This window comes from Rattus norvegicus, chromosome 3 (assembly GCF_036323735.1).
Source record: "Rattus norvegicus strain BN/NHsdMcwi chromosome 3, GRCr8, whole genome shotgun sequence".
Classification (NCBI taxonomy): Eukaryota; Metazoa; Chordata; class Mammalia; order Rodentia; family Muridae; genus Rattus; species Rattus norvegicus.
The window spans coordinates 55370994-55389132 of NC_086021.1; positions in this window are offsets into that span (position 1 = coordinate 55370994).

Sequence of the window (18139 nt, forward strand, 5' to 3'; positions counted from 1 at the left end):
AGAACAGTAAGTACTGGCCTAGACTTTTAAAGACAATTATGTCAGAAAACTTTTAATTTTTAAAGACTAACAAAACAGTGGGATTTACCCACAAAATCCTTGATTTTGAGTGATTTTTGAATCTTTGGAAAATGAATTATTTGTTATCTTTTCATGGTATTTGGAAAGATGAATTGCTGTCTTTATCATATTTTCTTCTTTAGTCTTCACAACATGTCTGCAAGGCAGGGAAGGTTATCCACACTTTATTTTAATATAGACAAGGAAGTTCCCACTTGCCATGAACAGTGGCATAGCCCAGATCCTACTCAGTTCTTAGAGTCCTTAGATCCACAGCTGATCTGGTACAGAAGAGTGACACACTGCAGGGCTGGAACCACCAGAACCATTCTGTATTCTTTTCCTTTATTTACATTTCAAATGTTATCCCCTTTCCTGGTTTCCCCTCTGGAAACTGCCTATCCTGTCCACCTTCCCCCTGCTTCTATGAGGGTGCTCCCCGACCACCCACTCCCTCCCACTTCCTTGCCCTCGCATCCCCCTAACACTGGGCCATTGAGCCTTCACAGGACCAAGGGTCTCTCCTCCCATTGATGCCCAACAAGGCCATCCTCTGCTACAAATGCAGCTGGAGCCATGAGTCCCTCCATGTGTACTCTTTGGTTGGTGGTTTAGTCCCTGGGAGTTCTGGGAGTTCTGGTTGGTTGATATTGTTGTTCTTCCTATGGGGTTGCAAATCCCTTCAGCTCCTTCAGTCTTTTCCCTAACTCCTCCATGGGGACCCTGTGCTTAGTCCAATGGTTTGTTGGCCATGAGCATCTACCTCTGTATTTGTCAGGCTCTGGCAATTCATAGACCATATGAAGCTCAAGAGGAAGGAAGACCAAAGTATGGATGCTTCAGTCCTTAGAAGGGGGAACAAAATACTCAAGATAGAAGTGTGGACCAGAGACTGAAGGAAAGGTAGTCCAGAGCCTGCCCCACCTGGGGATCCATCCCATATACAGACACCAAACCCAGCCACTATTTGGGGATACCAAAAAGTGCTTGTTGGCAGAAGCCGTAATAGCTGTCATTCTGCATTTAGGATACTATGAAGACTCTTCCAGGAAAATTCTTTGTGACATGATGAATGTTCAGCTATGAAGGAAGGAATGCTGGACCACAGAAGAGCAATGGCTTCTCAATAATCTTTATGTTTACCCATAGTCATAAAATTTTGTCTTGTATGCATTTGAACATCAATAATCAATAAATGTCAAGAACAAAACAAAAATCATATATTTTGGCATAGTCTGTCAGTGTCTCTCTCAGAACTGTCATACCTCTTCCCTAATTGCTGGGTTTGCAGTTGAAGAAGGACTCATACTTAAATCACTCAGTAAATGGAGGAGCTATCTCATGAAGAGGAGCCGAGGGTATCCCACAGTTGTGAAACTCCATGAGATGGATGCAGCCTCCATTGATCCGACTTGGCCAGCCTACGGACAGATGTGCCAAAACCAATATGAACTTACCTTTTCTGCTTACATTTTTACCTCCTTTTTTTTTCTTTTTATTGGATATTTTTTATTTACATTTCATATGGTATTCCCTTTCCCAGTTTCCCAGACATAAGACACCTATCCCATCCTCCTCTCCTTCTTCTATAAGGGTGTTTCCCCTCCCCAATCACCCCCCTTCCCAACCCACTCCCCACATTCCCCTGCACTGTGGATCCAGCCTTGGCAGGACCAAGGGCCTCTCCTCCCATTAGTGTCCAACAAGGCCATCCTCTGCTACATATGTAGCTGGAGCCGTGAGTCTGTCCTGTAGTCTTTGGGTAGTGGTTTAGTCCCTGGGAGCTCTAGTTGGTTGATATTGTTGTTCTTATGAGGTTGCGAGCCCCTTCAGCTCCTTCTATCCTTTCTCTAATTCCTACAACTGGGACCCCATTCTCAGTTCAATGGTTTGCTGCTAGCATTCACCTCTGTATTTGACATGCTCTGGCTGAGCCTCTCAGGAGACATCTATATCAGGCTCCTATCAGCATACACTTCTTAGCTTCATCAATATTACCTAGTTTTGGTGACTGTATATAAATGAGCTGTATACCCAGATATCTCCTTTATTTCTATTGGCCTCTTCTGGGAGCTGTCTCTTAAAATCTAAATGGTTTGTAGACTCGCTTTCTGCTCTTAGCAAACATTTTACATTTAACTATTTAACAATATAACCAACAGAAGTTATCTCCCTTTCCCGTGTTTTAGAGTGGGCCTGGGACCCATTTGGAGACACACAGATACTTGCCTCAGTTTTGTTTGTTTGTTTATTTTCTTCATTGTGGTCTTCTGGTGTTAGAAGAATGCTGGGTTTAGACAATGCAAATGTTCTACTGAAGTTGTATGACATGCATGTCTCATATAATTGATATTTTTGGAACAATTTCTAAAAGTATGGCACAGGGCTAGGCCAAAATTAATGGTCATCACCTCGTTCTTCTTGCAAGGTCTGAAAGTCCTTTTGTAATCACCTTTGTGTCTGCCTGCTTCAGGTTTTATTGTCTGCTCCCCATTTCTCCTGCTGGCGGTTGTCTAGCTGTGCTTTGTACGCTTGTTGGTTTTACCAGACTGGAAATACAGCAGACATAAAACAGGAGATGATTCCCCCTCCATTTGATGTGGACGCTGTTCATTTATAACAAAGCTGGTTTGCCATCGCTGGGGGAAAAAAACAAAAGCAAACAGCTGGCTTGATGGAAAAGCTTCCCTGATCCCCAGAGAACAGAGAGTTCAGATGTGATATAAGCTGACAGAGGGTGAAAAAAATATAATCTCAGGCTGATGACTGAGCGCAGGAATGATGAACCAGGCTGGATGGCATTCGCCAGAACAGAGGGCGTGGAGTAACCTGAAGTAGCCCGGTGCACTGGGAAAGGTGACATTGGAAGTGATAATGATCAGCTCACCCGTGTTTACAGCATGGAGAGAGTGGTGAAAAATGTGTGATTGAGATTTTGAATTACACTCACACGAAAACAAGGTTTGTCTGCTCAGGGTTCTTTAAGGAACTGGTTTTGTGCTGCTTGATATTTTCCTAAACACCAGTAGAGGCCTCCAGATTCTTCATTAAGTAAACAAACATGCCAAGCTACTGACGGTCTGTTCAGGCAGGAAAGAGAATCCACTGACATTGGGGAGGAACTAATGACACCCCTGTTTTAGCTGGGATAAGAGGAAGTGCTTCACCTCATGATAGAAGCTGCCCCGATGCCCATTAGAAACGTAGTTGGTCTAGAATGGATGGCGGTCATGGTAAGTGTCGCTGTTGTAATTTGATATTTCATTTAACTAATAACCATGAGGTGAGGCGGCCGCATCACTGTTGACTGTTAAGCCACTTCATTTGTCCAACACTTTTGGAATAAAATACCACAGAAGGAACAAACCATAAACAGGGGTCTTTGCAACTTCCAATCAGGGATCCTTAGCAACAGAACACTTTCCTGTCTCCCTCAAATCTTAAGTTCTGAACTGCACATAGTCCTGAAGGAAGTAATTATTAAATAGTTACTGGCTACGAAGGCCTCCCAAAACTAGAACCAGCAGCTCATGTAGAAATTCTAACAAACAGCCAAAAGCTCTTGCTTGCTCCGTATTTGTGCATTTGTACATGGGGCTTCCAGTGGATGCCAAGATCTGCATGACTATTATCGATGTCCCACACGATCTCCATGCCCTGGGTTTTAATGCTCAATCAATGTTAGAACCACCCAAATCCTCTCTGCTCTCCCTTTGTGTGGGACAGAGACAGCTGCTGTGACAAATGACCTTCAGATTCTAGTAACACTGAGAAGTTCCTTTAGGCACCAACCCTTCACTGACAGCCTTAAGCAAGTCAGTGACTTAATGCTTCACCCACCTGCTTGAGTAAGACTTCCCCTGGTGAGGTACATACATATATCCACTCAGTTTGCTGTCCTGATAATTGATTTTTAGCTAATTAGGAGCTTTTGTGGGCCCTAATTTGATAAGAAAATGTGAATGTGGATTTTCCCCCCCTACAGCAGGTTTTCTTATTTGCAGGTTATTAGGGGAGTGTTAATGAGGCACCATTCTTCTGTCACACAGAGAATTTAAAGCCCTCACCTTACAAACTAAACCTATCAGAGAGAAAAACCACGTTTCAGCCATCTAGGTTAGCTAGCTGTGGAGAGGCCTGTGAAAGAAGTGGGTATGTGCGTGTGCCAAAGATAGGCCAGCTCTGTGCTTCCAGTCTTCAGGGTTCCCCAGGGCTCAGCATCCCACCCCAGGTGTCTGCAGAATCCCTGCCTCTTTATTCCTCCTCAACCCTCCAGAATCCCTCTTGCTGTCCTTTTTGGTCCATCTTAATTTTCAAACAAGAGTCACGGGTTTTGAAAAACACCAGCCCTGAAGCCTTTGCAGATGCTCTTGTGAACAGTTTGGGGCCTGGGATTTCTTTGTTCAGTTTCATCTGCTGATAGGAGAGCTGGGCAGACTGTCTGCTGTCTGACGGGAACAGCAAAGGGGGAGAAAAGGATCAAGGGAAAGAGATTCCTGCAAGGAGCTGGTTTGTGGAGGGAGCCCATACTGTGCCTTTTGTTTATTTGTGGCGATTTTCACAGGGAAGGGCTGAGGGGGCATGAAAAGGAATCTGTAGCAAGGCACCATTTAGAAGGAAGGAAATGGGCTTCAGGATAATGAGGTTTTGCATTTGGAAGCTGACAGAAGTCCTCATCTGTAGTGTGGGTTCTCTGAATGCCATGGTCATGCTGGTTAAGGCCTGTCTTTTGTGCTTATGGTTTTCTCTAGTAAGTTTACATCGGTCATTTGCACATTTCTTCCCTTCCTGCTTGTGACCACTTTATACATTTCAAAAATAAATATGACTGTCTTCGTATATCTTTTGGTGAATCACAGAAGTAAATAAGATCATGTTCGCACATCTTTCAGTAATTGTATCCTTCCAGCTAGAGAACGCAAATTAAGCCTGGAACCCTAGTGTTACAACCAACAGAATGTTGGAAATGTTACAGTATTCCTTAGAAATAGCTGCTCTTGTGTGCAGCTTACCAGTGTCTTAGAATCACAGAGCATGACAGGATGGATAGAGAATACATGACTGTCTAAAAGGAGACTTGACGAGTTGGGTAGAATTTGCTATTTGAATTCTCCATCCATTCATTGCTCATGAGCTTGTTTCCTTGGCCCTAGTAACTTATCGTTGTCTCAGTAGAATGCAGTTTATGATGGCCATGTCCTAGCATAATGAAGCCTGAATTTGGCGGGCATCTTGATGATCATCCTGGCCTTTCTTAATTTCAAAACTGATAATACGGTTATTGAACAAATGCTGGCAAATAGTAGGTACTCAGTAAATGCCTGGAGGCCTAGCATCACCTCCTGTGTGTGTGTGTGTGTGTGTGTGTGTGTGTGTGTGTGTGTGTTTGTGTGTGTGTGTGTGTGTGTGTGTGATTACTCTCAGTGGCCCCCAACCCTGTTACTATGAGTTTCATGAACACCAAGAATGTGTCTGATCCACCATTGTCTTCAGCTCCTTGTCTGAGGAAGACACTCAGTAGACATTTATCGCACAGCTCAATGAATGATGGGTTTCAGGTCTTCACCTTATTGGAAATTTTTAAGGAGTCATGATAGTCATGGGTTACTAGGGAAGCTGGATTCCTTTGGAGGAGTTTAGTCTCATTAATTAAAAAAAAGAAAATTCAAGAACAGATTTGCATGGAACCGTTTTGATAGAGTTTGAAGGAAACGAAAAACTTCAGAGCGTGCAGTTTCCAGATCTTGTGCAGAAGCTCAGAGCAGGAGATGGAGAAGAGGAAGAGAGAAAGCCATGGCATTGAGTTTGACAACAGTATCAACCACATGGCAGACCAGCAGCCACATGGTGATGGGGAAGGACACCACAGGGAAAGAGTTGGGAAGACCAAAGTACCAGAAAACGCACCCTAAGGCTCTGGCTGACACTGGAAAGTAAGGCAGCTGAGGAGAAAAAGGCAAAGCCTTTCTGAGTCCTGACCCCACAGAACCTTATGCTGGTTCTGGAGTGACTGCACTAGGGGGCCAGAGCTCTGGAAAGGAAAACTCATCAAAGTGAGAACTACTTCTCCTATCAATTTAGCATGTCTTAAGGTAGAACTGCCTTTCTGCGGGTTTGGTCCTTTAGCAAGGTGGTTGGCCTGGCCACAGGGAATGCTAGCTCTCCACCCAGGTCAGAGATGAATCGTTTGACCAGAAGAGAACAGCTTTCTCTTAATGGGTCTTTACTGCCACCGTGACACTTAATATTTATACTGCTGCTTTTTGTTGGTGTTAAAACTTACCAACTTAAGTTTTTCTAACATAAATTGAAAAATATATATAATTAATTATCATTTCCCAGAAGAAAGTTATCAAAGGAAAAAGGAAGGCTGTCAATAATGTACTCCCATATCAAGAACAGAGAGGAAAAAAAGTGATCGGATCCAAACCAACAAAGTAAATGAAGGAAATTCTAAAAACAAATCCAAGAAACAGAGTTCCTAGAATCATAAATGAATTTAATGAAAATGAGATTGATGACATAGAAGACAAATATGAAATAGAAAAAGATAGATAAATCAAATTTGATTTATTATAGGCCTGATAGTTGGTCAGTCTTTAACAAGTTTACCACAAAACAAACCTGGAATGACCATGCATGCACTTGCAACCCCACTGCTGTTGTGTGGGGAGAAGACACCCTATGGTCACTGCAACATGCTGGTTCCCCAGCCTAGGAGGGAGAGGGACAAATGTGGAGTAGGCGTAGCTCCTGGGTTGAGACCTGGCCTTGAAGAAATAATGTGAGGAGTGACAGAGGAGGGCACCTGATATCCTCCTCCGACCTCTGCGATTGTGCACACATGTGTGTACAATATATACTCACACCGAATACACATACAAAAGGAAACAAATGCTAACAATGCCAGAAATAATATTTAAAGTGTAATTCTCAGCATGTATACTATGGTTAAAGTGTCAGTACTTAAGTTATTAAGAATGCATAGGAAATAGGAGAATGCCATAAGAAATAACACTTACCATAGTCAGCCTAAGCAGTTATGTCTTTCAAAGAAATTAAAAAGGTAATTATGTTATAATCATTTCCTTGTACTACTAGATCAATCATTCATATTATCAACTTTGGTTTTCCAAAGCAGTTATTACATAGATATATCATAATGTGTTTAAAATGCCACCCTTATCTAATTAAACGGCTTAGGTGGTTTTCAGGCCACTTAAGTAGTACTCATATGGACTCCCTCTCCTTTGTGGTGCTTGGCTTCTTCGAATGACAAATGTCTCCCATTGTCCTGGGTATTTGAATACTTGGTCCCCAGTTGGTACTGCGGTTTAGGAAGCCTTAGGAATCATGACCTGGCTGGAGGAGGTATGCCTTTCGTGTGCCCATTAAAAGTTTAAAGACTTTCTAGTTCACGCTATGCTCGTGCTTGCATTCTGAGATGTGTTCCCTCGGCATCCTGCCCCAGCCTGTTTTTTGCTGCTGTGGTTCCCATCAGGATGAATCTCTCCTTGTCTAAGTTACCTTGGTCACGATATTTATCACAGCAATGGGGACGTAACTAAGACAGCTTCTTTTTTTTTTTTTATTTGGTTCTTTTTTATATTGTTTTTTGTATTTTCTTTTCTTTTTTTTTTTTTTACTAAGACAGCTTCTAACAGCCTCATGCATACCCCGCTTCACATCACTCTGTTAGCCACATGCTACGCACGGGAGAGTCCTCCCAATGCAGTCCCGCCCTTATGCTCCCGAGACAATTCTTTCTCAAAATGGCCTTTCTTAGGCATAGGCATGCCATGAAGTGTTCTTCAAGACATGTGCTGTTTTGAGACTTGAGAAGTTCCAGGGAAAGCAACGCTTTTAAGAACCGTTTCATGATCTCCTCATGTTGGCTCAGAAAACTGAAGTGCCAAGTGCCATGGTGCAATTGTTCCAGAACGTTCTAACAGATAGCATCTTACATACTTTTAACCTGAATAGGTTCAGATTTTCATTTTATAAACATTATTTATCATATCTTCCCTTTCCAAATTTTCTTATTGTAGCAGAACCAAATTCCAGGTTGAAAAGTGAAATAGAAAGAGATGTGAATCTCTGAATTTTCTCATACCCGTACTTCAGTGTAAGTGAGTTGGTTACTCAGAGGTTCAAAATCTATAGTTCAAAGCCAAGGACAGATTCAGAGAACAGGTGTAAGGACAAATTTATTTTAATGAGATTCCTTCCAAAAAGAAATGATCTCTGCACTGGAGATGCAACATCCCCACCCGGGAGCACGAGGGCTTTCTCTCTTCTCACCACAGCCTCTTAGGACAGAGAAAAAGAAGAGGATTATAAATCCAAGAGTTGCAGAAGCAAATCTGGCCGCAGACTCAAAGGCTGTACTACATGACTAGAGGAATTCTTGCAGGAAGAATATCTTCCTCTTCAATATATTTGGTGGATGGAATCTCCTTCTTCCCTAATAATACAAGATGGGTGCTGAAATGAAACGATTCATGACAATTTATAGGAAATATGTGTCAAGAATGACTGGATCATTTGTCTTAACAAAGTGGTTTTCATTCTCTTTAATCTGTCATTTTAGACCAGCATGTAGCAAGTCTAATATATATGGATCTTAAGGGGAGAAAAAATCTAGAATCAAAGTGGAATGAGAAAATGTGCATCGCTGGTTTCATGGTTTCATTTCTCTTAGTCTTTGAGGACAGATCTTGCAACTTCATCTTCAAAGGAAAAAACAGAGCAGCCCCTACCTGTGTCAGTGTCATCTCTGTTGTTGTTGTCATTGTTTTAAATTAGTTTTGTTTTGTTTTTATTTATTTTTTCTTTTTTTCGTTTTTTTTTTTTTTTTGGTTTGTTTGTTTTGCAACTGACCTGAGACAGTCACGCCAGTGAATTTTTTTCTTTCTCCTTTCAAAACTAAAAAGCCACATTATGATTTCCACGAGGTAGAAAAGGAACCACTTCCGATCCCAAGGAAGGTGACAGCAGAGTGGAATGAATGCACTAATTGTTCTTCAAATAAAATCTGTGAAAAATTTAAATGAACATCTGTTTGTAGAATAGAGCTATTAAAGGGAATGTTCTGCACAGACAATATGCCGTGCAGGATAGTTGTACAAATAATGCTGTGAAATTGTTTAATTAACTCATAAAAGAGGGAGCCTACTAAAGGAAACATCAGCACTGCACTCTGGAGATGTTTGACAGTCTTCAAGAGCAGACGTGATTATGATTATAATTATTTTAGTAAATTGAGCTATAATTTCTCTTTCTGTTGTAAAATAAGGTATATTATGAATCCTAAATAGGATAAACCTTTAAACATAAATAATTCATTCAAACCTGACTTCAGCACTGCGAGTCTTCCTCGAAATGTGCTTGGGTAAATATAACCGAACCGAGCAAGCATTCAATGTGAGACTTGAACCGTAAGGAGATCTGGCTTCATGTGTGTGCTGTGGAAATTGGTTTCAATATTTTATAGAGAGAACTTCTATCACAGATTTGGATGTTTGCCCCTAGGAAGCACCAATTATTATTTATAAGATAATATGGATATGGGTAATTTTATTTTCCTTATAACAGAAATGCACTCAGAGGTCTTATGGTATTGAACATGAAAGGCTGCAACAACGGTTTTGTGTGTGAGGTCAGCCAGTTTTATTTGAAGCAGATTTATTGACCGTTCATTATGTACCAAGTTTGTTTAATATCATTATGTAAATGACTAAATCTGAGCTACTTTATTATTTTTCATTCTCCATTTTGACAATTGCATATTTTTATATTCATAACTTTGGTTGGTAATTACAGGAATGTTACATTTTCTGTATATTTCCTTTATCACTCTTATTAACTGAAATTACTGCAGGAAGGAAATTAATCAGACAAATTAGTATGCTTATTCATGAAACCTAGATTACAGTAAACCCCAAGATTAAGACTAATGAAACAATTACTTATTTAATCATTATTGAAAATGGGAACATTGTTCAGCTATCTGACAGTAACTGCAGCAAGACTTGGAGATAAATAAATGAGTGTGTTTTTCTTGACTGCTCTTTCATGAAAGTAAGATTATTATCAACTGCTGGGAGTTTTGATTTCATATTCGACATTTTTTCCTGGAAAAGCTTTCTTTTTATTGGAAAAAAAGAAACCCAATTTTTTCAATAGGCTCCTCTCCTTGAAAAATTATCCCTGCTCTGAAATCTCATAAGGTAAGATGTAAGTCAGTTCTGTAGGCAGAATGGATGCGGTCCTTTTGCTTTTTCACACAAATAAATAAATGTTGCACTAGAACTAAAACTATTCACCTAAGACACTTAAAGATGTCAATCTAAGTTAACAGCTTATTTTTAAAAGGAAACAGTAGAACAGCAGGTTAATGATGAAACCCCACAATCTCCAAATGTCACTGTAGCAGCTTCCTGGTGCCAGGAGACAATTGTTATTCAATTGTTTCCACCTTAAAGGTTGCTGGCCATTATTTTCAGGCTGAATTGCTTTTTCTGTTTCTGAATAGTAGGTGTTAGTAGAAAGCTAGTGATTTTTATTTTTTTTTAGTATACATTAGTCCCTTGATTCTTACATCCTATTTACAAGCTTAAAATGTTTGCCTAATAAATGCAATTTGTCTTAAATTTAAAGTACTAATTTTTATTGTCAAATTCATAAGCCATCTTCTGATCCTCTATGGCATAGCATCAGTGTTACTAATATTTCCTTAACCTGTTTCCCCACATTTGTAGCAGGATAAAATATAACATGTTACATTTGTTAAAGACAGCAAGTTTTTAGTGGGTGTCCTAATTTTATTGTGCTAAATGACACTATTTAAAAATATTCCGTTGTAAAAATGAACAGATTCATGTTATTTTATTAGTTACTTACAAGTGTAAAATTTTTATTAATGAGATATAAAAAGTGAGCTAGGCAGAGGCAGGCTGATATTTTCTACAAAGTAAGTTCCAGACCAGCCAGGAGGAGAAATATATGTTAGCATATGTACATGTATATGTAATATATATTATTTTATATATATATTTCCTATATACATATCTTTACTACGTATAATTATTATATATATTTACTCCATATACCATATTGTGAAACCCTGTCTAAAAAAGAAGAAAGAATGAATGAATAAATGAATGAATGAAAGTCAGCCAATCAGTTCTTGCATAAGCCCCAAAGTTGAGGAAGGTGTTTTATGCTTAGAAAGTGATGCTGGGGGCTGGAATCAGGAGGAATGGGGGAAAGCTCCAGTTAAGGAGCAGATAGGTAGGTGCCCAGGCCACTATCTCAAATCTGTCTCAGAATTTTGTGACCACCCAGCAGGGGAGAAATTTCTTTCTCATGTTGTTGTTATGGAGAATATCAACTGAAAAAAATTCTAAAATCAGGAGCTTGGGACTGTTATAGCTCAGTAATAGAAAGTTTATGTGGCATAGAATATGTGAGTTCCTAAGCTTAATCCCCAGTACTGAAAAACAAAACAAGTGAAACAAAACAAGACAAAACCAAACAAATGAACTAATCTCCACAAGAGCTGGATGTGACCTTGAACTGGAAAGACAATCTGGGTTCAGTCCTGGAAGTCCTCTGGCCAATGCTCTCTCCCTTTTTGGTTCTCAGAATGCTGATCAAGACTGCTTTTGCCAGAGACTAGATGGCTCCTGTCATGGGTCAAAAGCTAGTTCTTAAGCAAAAAGCTTACAAAACGTGTCTTGAGGGCACTTCAGGTGACAGAGGAAGGCTCCAAAATCACTCATCCATCACAGGAGCTGTTGGTCCACAGCCTTTGCAACCCACATTTTTCAGTTCTATTTAAACCACATCTTAAAAAATTCCTGTCAGGGAAAAAAGTCCTTCATATGAACTCTCCAATGTGACAGATCAGAAGGAAAAAACAGAAAAGGGAAATTCAGAGGAAACGTTTCTGATAAAACAAAGAGTAAAACTTGAAAACAAGTTGCAATTTAACCCTAGGAAGATATGACAGTATCCTGGAAACAACAGGGCTCTCCTACATGGAAATGTCTCCTGAGCAAGAAAACACTCTGGCAAGCTATAGCCAAGGAGACAGAACTCTGAACATGCAAGCATATGAGAGGCAGTATTTCCAGAGGCATCAAGAGACAGCGGATGAAAAAAGGAAATGAAAATTAGAGAGAGAACAATAGTGGTCTGGAAACAGAATCCAGGCTTCTCCCTGCATTAGATCATGGGAAAGAATTGAGGGAGACACAGGTGTGCACTGTCGTGTTTATAAATAGGTTGTGGTAATACAGAAATAACTGAGAGTTAAAGATGGTGACGTTGCTGATCCAGACTAGCTTTGTATAAGCTACTTGACTTTTTAAAGTATGTGTCTGCATTATTTTGCTATAACTAAACTAATAATTCAAGAGATAGACAAAACTATACTCATTCAGATGTGCTGTACTTTCACATCTCTCTGACTAATGGATCCCAAAGGAAAATCAAAGGAAAAAAGATTTTTTTTTTGCTGGATGGTTTCAGAGGTGCCATTCCTCTGTGGCACAAGGAGTGTGACCTAGCAGACCAGCTCAGGTTGTGGGTTAGGAAGCAGAGAGAAGTAGGCAACCCAAGAAGGAGCGCACTCTCACAGACACAGCCAGAGAGGTGCTTTGCATTTATTAATCTAATCAGATTGACCATCAAAATTACCTATCCTAGCACTCATGATTTATGAACAAACAGAAGCAAAAGAATTTAAGCCACAGGAACTTAGTAAAAGAAAGCATAGGCCTCTAGAGTCTAGTTCTGACTAGAGAACCGTGGCCGTTTTCCAGCTTAGAAAAAGATGAACTATTTTCCAGGGACAGTTCACACTTTATAACTTGCCAAGAGGTGAGCCATGAATATGGTGGACTGTTCTTTGTGCTCAGAGATCTGAGGACTTGGTAAGAAAAGGCGAGTCATGTGATGGATCCCTAGTGGTACTGAAAGTCAATGACCCAACATGGCTATATGCCAGGAGCCAGAGACTTGATGTACTGCATCTTTCCTGAACTTTGTAATGGTGTGGGTCTGAAATGTCTCTCCCAAGCTTTGTTTTAAATGCTTAGTGTCCAGCTTGTATATATTATTTTGAAGGCTATAGGGCTTTTGGGAGGTGGGCTTAACTGTAGTGGGTCCCTAGAGGTGGACTTTGGATAGTTATGGCTGCCCCAGGTACCATTCTAAGTCTTTTTATTCCTGTCTCCCAAAGTTTGAGAAGATCCTGACATGCAATACCCTCTTGCTTCTGTGAACTCACTCTCCCTTCAGTGCTGTGATAGCCTGACATCCTTCTAAAACCATAATCCAAAGTAAATCTGTTTGCTTATCAGTTACCTTTGTTAAATATGCAGTCACAGGAATGTAAAAGTTAATACCAGCTTGGTTTCAAAAGCCCAGATGTTGTGGCAGTGTAAATATAAAAATTTGACTTTTGTAGAGCAAAGCAATTGTTAGAACTCAGTCATTTGGAATTGTGAAGTACTGTCCCAGGACCCAGCGTAGTTATCCTTTTCAGTTGTTGTGATTAACCATAACCTTAATAATTTTCTATCCCTTAATGTTCCATCATAGCACAGGTGGGCGGAGGAGCTCACAAGCCCCCTCCCTGAAGAGAAATGAGCAGCTCCTGGTTATTAGGATGGAGGAGACATTTCCCCCCACAGTGGTACAGCTTCTTGAAAGCTGCTCGTGTTCCTGTAGGCAGCAGCTCGCCATGCTCTTGTAAGTGAACCTAGTAAACTCATTGGCTCACCAAGCAAGACTCAAGTGAAATGGCTTCTTTGGTCTGCCATTGGTGCTTTGTCTGGGATGGACAGATGTTTGTCTCCTCAAAAAATGTTAATAGCGTAGAAATAATAGTCCTGTGTCTGTAGCAGACTCAGTTTAATTTTCTCTTGAAGCAATTGAAAGTAACCAGAAAGAAAGGGTGAGAAAAACAAAAAGGGAGTGAAAAACACTCATATATCTCTTACTGTGGTAGTTATGGCAGAAGCTTTTTTTAAAGGCACTTCACATACTTACACCAGCCTTACCAGACAACAAGGTAAAATATAAAAAAAATGCTCAAAAATTTCAAGGATATCTCACAGCTTTGTTAAATATGCACCAAGCCCAATAGACCTCAACTTTATAATGTAAATAAGATTTCAGTCACAATGCAGTTATCTTGGCAAAATGTCAGGGTCTAAACTTAAGAACGATAAAGCTTTCACTTTGCCTGGATCACACCACATTTAGCCTTGTGTTGTGAGACCCTGATGTGAATTGGGACAATCTGGATAAAGAAATGGCAAATATAAGTAGAAACAAAGCCATATTATATGAGGAAAAGCTAGAACTATCAATGACTTATTTAAGCCTAGGGAAAGCCGACTACTTGGAGTGTATGTTGGCTGTCGTACCATATTTGGGAACTCATGTGTAGATAAAGGAATGTCTTTCATTCTTGATTTGTGTTCCTGAGATTGGAACTTTCATGTGGATATGAGTTATAGGAGAAATTAGACAGAAGGAATTCTAACAAGTAATGAATGGTAGATTCAAGTCTCACAGGTCACTTAGTGACTGTCATTGAAAGTCTTCAAGAGGCAATCAGCTGGTCATCAACTAAGGCCTTCAAGGTTATGATATCAGAATAGAGATTGAGAAAGGGATTGCTACCCCATAGGAAGAACAATAATATCAACTAACTGGACCACACACACACACACACATACACACACACACACACACACACACACACACACACACACACACACACACCCGAGCTCCCCAGAACTAAACCACCAACCAAAAAATACACATGGATGGACCAATGGCTCCAGCTGCGTGTGTAGCAGAGGATGGCCTTATCTAGTGTCAAGGAGAGGGGAAGCCCTTGGCCCGGTGGAGGCGAGATGCCCCAGCATAGGGGGATGGTAGGCTGGTGAAGTGAGAGTGGGTAGGATGGGAGAACACCCTCATAGAAGCAGGAGGGAGGGGATTGGATAGGGGGTTTGCAGAAGGGAAAAGAGGAAAGGGAAGAACATTTGAAATGTAAATAAATAAAATAATCAATAAAAAAAGGAATAGAGATTGAAGATTGAAATTTAATGTCTTGTTTACCTCTAACACTGTAGGTCCTAAGAACTGTCAGTCTTGAGATCTGATCTCCATATACTGATTAATCAATAAATATTGGCTATTTCCTATTAACCAGGGAAAGGGGGACACATTTTTCTTGCCTCCTGAATAGCTAAGCCCAACAGAGTATCTAATTGTTAGGCAAGTGATACACAAATAATTAATTTTCAATAATAAAATTCACTGTCGTGAGTGTTGGGAACAATGGAAAACCTAGAGAACATATAGTTCACCTCCTGATGCAGTTTGGAGCATGAAGAACGGTTCCTTTAAGGCAGTGATGCTTAAGTTCAGTTCCAAAGCCTGAGTTAATTACTAGGAAAGAAGTAGAGACTTGGAGTTGAGGTTTAGAAAAATGTCTTGGATTAGACACACATCAAGACATAGCTTCCCTCTTATTCCTCAGACAATCTTATAAGGACTTCAGCACCTTCCTGCTTTGTGGAGATACTATGGACCTTGCCTGAGAATTGATTCTCTGCTTTCTGGAGGTTTCCTGTTACAGCCTAGTCAATAAGCTTCGGACACTTATGTAGGCCCCTTTATTTTTGTTGAATGATCATTTATTTGGTTAGATATAACACCATGTTCTATTACTAATTCCATCCCCTGTACCCCAGATTCTGAGCTGTATGCATAGATAATAGAATTTGCTTCCTTATTCCTAACTTTAGAGCGAACATGCAGTCACTTCAATACTAATCACAAAACCAAGAAGCTTTGAAAATGTCAATCATAATTTCAGACTTCAAATACTGATGACTTAACAAAAAAGTGTGGGCCACGCTCTAGGAATCAGGCTGATGGTTACTGTGTATTGTCAGCTTGCTCTGGAATTACCTAGAAAACACCTGCAGGCATAACTGTGAGGGACAGTTTAGCTTTCCATCACGCCTTTGAGAATTGTCTTTGGTTAACAGAGGTGGGAAGAGGCCAAAGGGAGCAGCGCCATTTTCTGGGCCTAAGAAGGAGAAAGCTAGCTGAGCACCCGCATGCATTGCTCTTTGCTCTTGACTGAGGATATACTGTGATCAGCTGCCTTAGGCTCCTGCTGCTATGAATCCCCTGCTTTGATAGGCTGTCACCTCAAACTGAACCAACATAAACCACTCCTTCCTTACGTTTCTTTTCAGAGTATTTTATCACACTAGCAATCAACTAAAGCAATCAGTGAACAAAACATCGTTACGGCATGAACGCCATTCTTCAGCGTATTGTAGAAATCTACAGAGAGAAATCACTCATTTAAATTTAACACAAAACCTAAAAGCATCTGATGATGTGAAAGGAACACCCAGGGTTTACGAAGTTCTTCATAAGGGAGCATTGCTATATGTGTGAATTGTTATTGAACTTATGGTTAGATTTTAATTAGTTGAGAAATTCAACATTAGGCAATGACATTTGACATGGCGCCTCCTGGGGTCTGTGCAATCAAAAAGTGACACCTAAACACTGCTGAGCGAGGTTGTAGTTCAGCTAGCATGACTTGTTACAGACACTTGGTGACTTTTAGTCAACAAGCAATTAGTGACAATCATATCACTACAAACTGTAGGGGGAATTATATGGATATAGAATGTCTTGAAAACATATGCTCACATCGCTCTCTCCTGTCCCTTCTTCTCTCTCTTCATTTCCAACAAGTTCCCCTCTTGCTTTCTTATCTTTCTTTTTCCCACTCACTGAATTTTGTTAGAGTTGCTGGCAGTTGTTTGTTGGAGAACTTACAAGTCTCTACACCGATGAAGATATTCTTCACCCAATAATGATCAAATTTCAATACACCCCAGCTAGGGTTGGGATCTTCCCACCCCCTCCCCCATTACAATGGAAGGCTAACAGGTTTGATCTTGTGCGGGTCCTTGTGCAGATCACCACAGCTGCTGTGAGTTTGTGAGGATAACACCATGTCACTTCCAAGGGAAATGTTTCAGGCACTCCTCCTTACCACCCAGCTCTAATATTCCTCTCATCCTTTCTTCAAGATGTCTTCTGAGCCTTGGAAAGGGTGACCCTGATGACTCACTTAGGAACAACACTCAGACACTTATTATCAATACTTGGGGCAGCTGAGACTGTCTGCATTCACCAAGACGGAGAGCTGCAGCAAGCTATCAGGATAAACATATATTTTCAGAAAGCACTTTGGCAATATTTCCATTTTATCAAAATAACAGTGGTGGCTTCCTCTTTATGGTCTGTAATCTGCTAACCCATGAGCTTTTGACTGGGTTTACAGAACCAATCATGCATTTCATTCCGTGGTACAGGTCTCAAGTCCAAAGTGACTGCATGACCTCCATGCCACTATTACGTCATTGTGCACATGTTGCCAGGCAAATCTTTATTGTCACATTGTGCACCACTGGGTAATTTCTGATTTTTCTACTCTAGTGGCCAGTCTACCAAGTAACCATCAACATTATGAAATCGAGACAGCAGAGAGAACATTTCTAGGTCATAAACATAACTCTTAAAAATAAAAATAGTTCACAAGATTATGTTCTTGACATGTTTCCACATCTAAAATCTTATTGTGGTAAATAAAGCATTCACAATAACCCTATAAGTAAGTCCTGCTATGAGGGCTCCATTACAAATGAAAAAAAGATAGATTCCTAGATGAGTAATTCATAAGTTTCTTCTTCCAAGCTTATTTTAATTCATAGCATTAAAACTAGAATTTGTTTTTCTGGGCAAGGTTTCTGTGTGTAGCCTGGGCTATCCTACAACTCTCTCTGAAGACCAGTCTCACCTGGAATTCATAGTGATCCCCCTGCCTCTGCCTCCTGAGTGCTGGGATTAAAGGTGTATGCTGAAAAAAAATGCTGTCTTTTAATACAGAGGCAAATTCTAGCAGCCAACCATTGGACAGAGAATGGGGTCCCCATTGGCGGAGTTAGCAAAAGGATTGAAG